This window comes from Aquila chrysaetos, chromosome 19 (assembly GCF_900496995.4).
Source record: "Aquila chrysaetos chrysaetos chromosome 19, bAquChr1.4, whole genome shotgun sequence".
Taxonomy (NCBI): Eukaryota; Metazoa; Chordata; class Aves; order Accipitriformes; family Accipitridae; genus Aquila; species Aquila chrysaetos.
Window position 1 is genome coordinate 1,382,899 of NC_044022.1, and position 6,000 is coordinate 1,388,898.

The following is a 6,000-nucleotide window of genomic DNA, read 5'->3' on the forward strand; positions in this document are numbered from 1 at the left end:
CCACTAGACCAGTTGCTCCAAGCCCCATCCAACCTGGCCTTGAACACTGCCAGGGATGGGTCATCCATGACCTCTCTGGGCAACCTGTTCCAGTGCCTCACCACCCTCACAGTGAAGAACTTCTTCCTTACATCTAATCTAAATCTACCTTCTTTCAGTTTAAAGCCATTACCCCTTGTCCTATTGCTACATGCCCTTGTAAAAAGTCCCTCTCCAGCTTGCTCGTGGGCCCCCTTTGGGTACTGGAAGTCTGTTGTAAGGTGTCCCCAGAGCCTTCTCTTCTCCAGGCTGAACAACCCCAACTCTCTCAGCCTGTCCTAATAGGATAGGCTCTCCAGCCCCCTGATCATCTTCATGGCCCTCCTCTGGACTTGCTCCAACAGGTCCATGTCCTTTTTATGGTGGGGGCCCCAGAGCTGGATGCAGAACTGCAGGTGGGGTGTCAGGAGAGCAGAGTAGAGGGGGAGAATCACCTCCCTGGACCTACTGGTCATGCTTATTTTGAGGCAGCCCAGGATATGGTTGCCTTTCTGGGCTGCAAACGCACATTGCCGGGTCATGTTGAGCTTCTTATCAATCAACACCCCCAAGTCCTTCTTCTCAGGGCTGCTCTCAATCCACTCATTGCCCAGCCTGTATTTGTGCTTGGGATTGCCCCGACCCATGTGCAGGATCTTGCACTTGGCCTTGTTGAACTTCATGAGGTTCGCACAGGCCCACCTCTCAACCCTGTGCAGGTCCCTCTGGATGGCATCCCTTCCCTCCAGCGTGTCGACCACACCACACAGCTTGGTGTTGTCAGCAGACTTGCTGAGGGTGCGCTCAATCCTGCTGTCCATGTCGCCAACAAAGATGTTAAACAGTGCCGGTCAAAATACCGACCACTGAAAAACATCACTCATCACTTAAGCCAACTCTCTCATATTAGCAGTTGTAGAAGACTTCACTGAGACTAATAGCTTACATCCTAGTGAATATGAGGTTTATGAGACAAGTATCTTGGAAAAAGACAGTTCTATGTGTTTGGAAATGGCATTTGTAGGCAGCAGCTCACCAACCTGTCTAGCCGTGAGTCCGTACCATTTACAGCTGGATCAACAAGGAATAGGCTCCAGACTTATGTCACTAAACCAGGCTTGATTTCACAGCTTCAGGTCCCCAGCAGAAGATTGATTGAACCCCAGGGGTCCTACGTTAGTCACAATCACACTGAGCAGTGGGGTTCACTGTAGTTATAACAAAAATAACACAGAATGTCAGAAGCTATATCTCTTTTTTCAGAACCTGAGAGGAGGAAGAACAACAAAACAGTTAATGGAGGCTGTTATGAAAGTGGTACTGGGAAATTGTGCTGTGGTGGCTTGCAGAGCTGCATGTCAACTAAAATGGGCACTTCTGGCTTCTTGATACCCTCATTTGATACATAAAATTATAGGAGGAAAAGACTTCCTTGCAATATTTTGTGTTTTGTTGAAGCATACAACTAGAACAAGATTGTCACTAGAATTTCTTCCATCTGCTCCCTTTGGCTACAGGTACAAGGCTGTCAATTCATCATACACAAAAAGAAACCTGGGGCCAAATTCTCTGTTGGCACAACTCCATGGAAGTCTTGGACTTGGCTTTCCCCCTGAAGAATTGATTCTGAAAGATTCAGTGGAAAAACAAGAGAAAAATGGAAATAGCAGTACATGACCACCTTTTCTGATAGTTCATTCAATCATATAAAAGACCCCATGGAACTGTTTACTGCAGATTTCTGCAGCAAATATCTTCAAGAACAAAATGCACCAACAAAATACTGAAGCAGTAGGCCATGCTTATTTCTATATGCAATAAGGAATATATGGCATCATATCTGTAGCAGATGCTGGATACATTGTCATAGCATTTTAATTCTTGGCCATCCCTTTTTGCAGATTGCTGCTCTCTCCATCAGGAACACATTTGATCTCTATCTATCAGTCTGTAAAATGCTTTGGAATAGAAGATGGACAAATAACTACCTGATGGGGTCCCTAGTGTTTGATGCCATATCTAATATAAAAAATTTTAGAAGAGGAAAATGTGCCCTCCATTGTCTTTTGGGCTTGAAGTCTACTGTGTTTGTCAACTATAGTATGAGAAGATTTTTCTTGGTTAAAAACATTTGAAGAAGAGGTTCTCATTGTTGCAGGAGAGTCTACAGAGAGCTGGACAGCCAAGGCATGAGCAGTACTTGGGGCAGGGGGAACCACAAATGTCAAATGCCACATGGGGTACCTTAAGACCTGAGGGTTTTGCGTGAAGTCAGGTCCAACTGTGTCCACAGTAGGGAAAAGATTTTCCATTATGGTCAGCGCTGTCTCACCTGAACAACTTAAAGCAAACGACATGGCAAATAATACTGGCATCCAAAAGAGCATGTCTATATAAACAGTTGTACATCATTGACCTACTATTATCAGTTACGGTTAATATTAACAGCATCTAAAGCATAGGCGAGCACTGAGTCTGTAAGAGCCATTTGTAAGAAAGAGCAGAACATATGAAAACTCCAGGAAAACCATTCTGTGTTCAAGTACTGGTATTGGGATTACAAGTGTGTACTATAAACTGCAGATTCCTGTTTGGCTTCCAGCACCAGATCTTCCTGCACAAGAATGTACATATTTGTGACTGGCCTACACTGAGAAGACAGTGCCATCTGACTGTGTCAATACAGGAAACATGAAATCTATCCCAGGAATCATAATTATTCGTAAGTCACTGCAACTCTAACAGCATCAGTGTTTCTTTAAAACTCTAAATAGGCAGTTAATTGTGCACAGCATTTAGCTTGTCATGACTCATGATTGACTCATAATTCTCTTGCAGATGCAGCTAGCACCAGCCCCAGGAGAGGTGACTGGGGGTAAGAAATTAAGAATCTCAGCATGGGATCATAGGATTAGTAATGGAATTAAAAGCTGGGCAACAGGGATTTTGAAGGACCTGTGATACAGGTTCAAGTAGCAGGTAAATATCTGTTTTATATTGACATTTGTGGAAATTAGGAGTCTAACTACTACAAGGCGTTTGGACTGAAGTTGGTTAGTGCCGTGACCAAAGCCAATGAGATTTCTGGTTTTAAGTTGATTTTAAAAAGATCCATGATACCTGCTGGTATGCCTCCCACATAGGTATTACAATAGCTAAGAAGTAGCCCTCTAGCCTCAGCAAATGAGCCAGAGCAGGTCAGTTAGAAGCCAAGGCAGACAGTGTGAAGAGTTAAGACATGGAGCACATGAGGCAATGCGGGAGTCTCAGCTAGCACCATCATCAGTGAGGTGGTGGAACCCAAAAGCAGGAGAGCATCCAGCACTTCACTCTGTTTTCTGCACATAGTATAGGCATGTCCTGGGGCATCTCCAAAGAGCAATCCAGAAAGCCCAGGAGTTAGTCCATGGGAAAAGGGGTGGCTGAGCTCCAGTCCTGTGCTACCGTTAGATAGGAACCTACATTAAGTGTCTCCATTAACTTGAGTGCTACATCCAGACACAAGTACTCCACAGAGCAGAATTCACATCTTCTAAGAGTCTAAATCATCCAGAAAGTGTGCAAATTGGATTCAGCATCCTCATCAATCTCAGAGGATACAAGCCATCTACTCTTTCTTTCAATAGTGTGTTGCCCTCCAGGCTGTACATGTGAGAGGGACAAGGTACCCACAGCACCTCCCTCCAGGTGAAGTCTCTAAGCAACCAGGAGGGCAAGCACAATGGGGCCCAGAGAGATGAATCCCCAGAGAGACCCTAAGTCTCACAGCTGAGACGTTTATAAGGTGAAGAGCTGGGTTCCCTCCTCTGAAGTGATCACACAGCTTACAGAATCCTTGAATAAAACCAGAAGTTACCCTGTCAACAGGAACCACAGCCCCCATCTCTCCACACCCCACAGCATACTTTGTCTATCCCACATCTTGGGTAAAGTGATCTTTGTCAGTCAGTGCCAAATTCTGGTATGGTAGCTTTCACTGTCTGGGGATTTACATTAAAAAAACAGGCATCTAGGTCCCCAGAGGAGGGCACATTGAGAAAAAAAAAAAAGACATGGTCAAGTACAGGGTCCTGGGGAAATGTTTGGATAACAAGCTGTAGAGACCTCCAGATGAGGTTGCCGTTGGAGCTGGGACTTTGGGACGACCCTTTGACATAAGTTGCAAGCCCATTCACCTTTAAATTCAAAAGCAAGTAAGCACATGTTCCAAGATATTCTTAAAAGTGATCATTCTGAGCCATCTGGCCCAGATCACTAGCAACGGAGAATTTGAAGGGTCTTTGATGGTCTGTGTGGAGAGAGAATTGTCTCAGTCCTAGACCTCTTGTCTTGCCGTGTGTGTTAGCTATCTCAACAGAGAAAAAAAATGGATTTATAAGGAGTCTTTGGTTCCCTCTTGCAAATGTAGATAATTCTTCCAAATTAGGAAGGAAGTAGCTCAAAAAAGAAGCCTGAGGAAACTTGCAATAATTTAGCTCTACCATTAATGCCTGTTAATCTAGCTACTTACGTAAGACCACTTTTCCTTATTAAGAGGCAGTAATGATGGCTCAGGGAGATAACCAAGATCATGGTAAGGATCAAATAGCAGCAAGGTAACAACAGGATTCTGTTTCACAGGAAGACGGGTAGGAGGAGGAAGCAATAGTTATTGGACTCACTGTTCTACAATAAATGTAAGGATGCGGACAGTTTGTGCTCGACAGTCTGCTAGTCTGCCATTGCCACACCACCACGTGCTATCACACGGTCACCCAGCTCTGTTCAACGAATGGAGCCATCAGGATGGCTTCTGTAGCAGAGCTGCTGGTGTGTTTGTTCCCTGTCAGCTCGCATGCTCATGCAGCGGCACATAGCTGGCCTGCATCAGACACGAATCGTGATGGTGATGTCAGACATCAGTGGGGAGAAAGCAAAATGCCCTTCAACTTCAGAAAGTTCCTTGTCAGCTGGATGCAACCTTCAAGGCTTTGATTCATGGCAAGGGTTCTGCATGTGCAGCAGTTTTGTATGCTGCTTGATAATGCATGTCGGAGGCATTTTATTGGAACTCTGTTTTAGGGCATGCCAGCTGTGTGATCAAGTACTCTGAAAAGTTCAGTGATTACACTGCTGCAGGCTTTCAAGGAACCAAGCCTTCAGGAACGATTTATAGCCCAGGTCTCTCTTTGCTGCCAAGTTTTGCCCCTGATGAAATGCAGAATCCCTCAGGGCCTGGTCTTATACCGTGTTAGTGAGTAAAACTTTGAAAAATTGATGTTTTATAAAATCCATTTAACTGATAACACTACCCAGTCACCTTCCAAGCTTCCTTGACTGTCCTGCATCTCTCATTCTGATTTAAAATGGATTTTGTTCTTCAGCAGTACACAGTAATTCCCAGTGGTGATTGTTACTGATAGCTTATAATAGAGCTCAGCTGTGTTGCTCCTGGATTTCTAATCAGCTTAGCAATGACAGAACTCCTGTCAGAGAATTGCACTAAGCCCATTTCATATTCAAAACTAGACAAGCAAAAAAACCACCCATAAAATATACTTTATCACAAAAAATGGGATAAAATAAAAACAGGTGGCCACTTTTCAGCATTGGGGCATGTCTTCTGCTAATCCTTGAGAGTTACCAGAAGGAATGACTGACTGCATGAACAAGTTACCAAAAGGCAAGTTTACACCACAGTAGCTATTCTGCTGGGAGAGCCTGTGAGAATGTTTTCATGCCACAGCAAACGTGAGGTAGCTTAGCCTGTACTCACCAAGGCACAAGCCACTTGACATTTAACCACAATTTAAAGAACAGTCGCAGCAGGGTGACTAGTACTTTGCAAAGTCACAGCTTTTCTCACCTGTTAGGAAGTTGTGTTTCTGCATTCGAAGTATCAGAGAGGTTATCGTCAAAGTGGTCTCCTTAGGATTCCCAAATGCTGTAAGCAGAAGTCAGAAACAGTGTTTGGTCGTAGTTTGGGATTCATATTTATCAGAT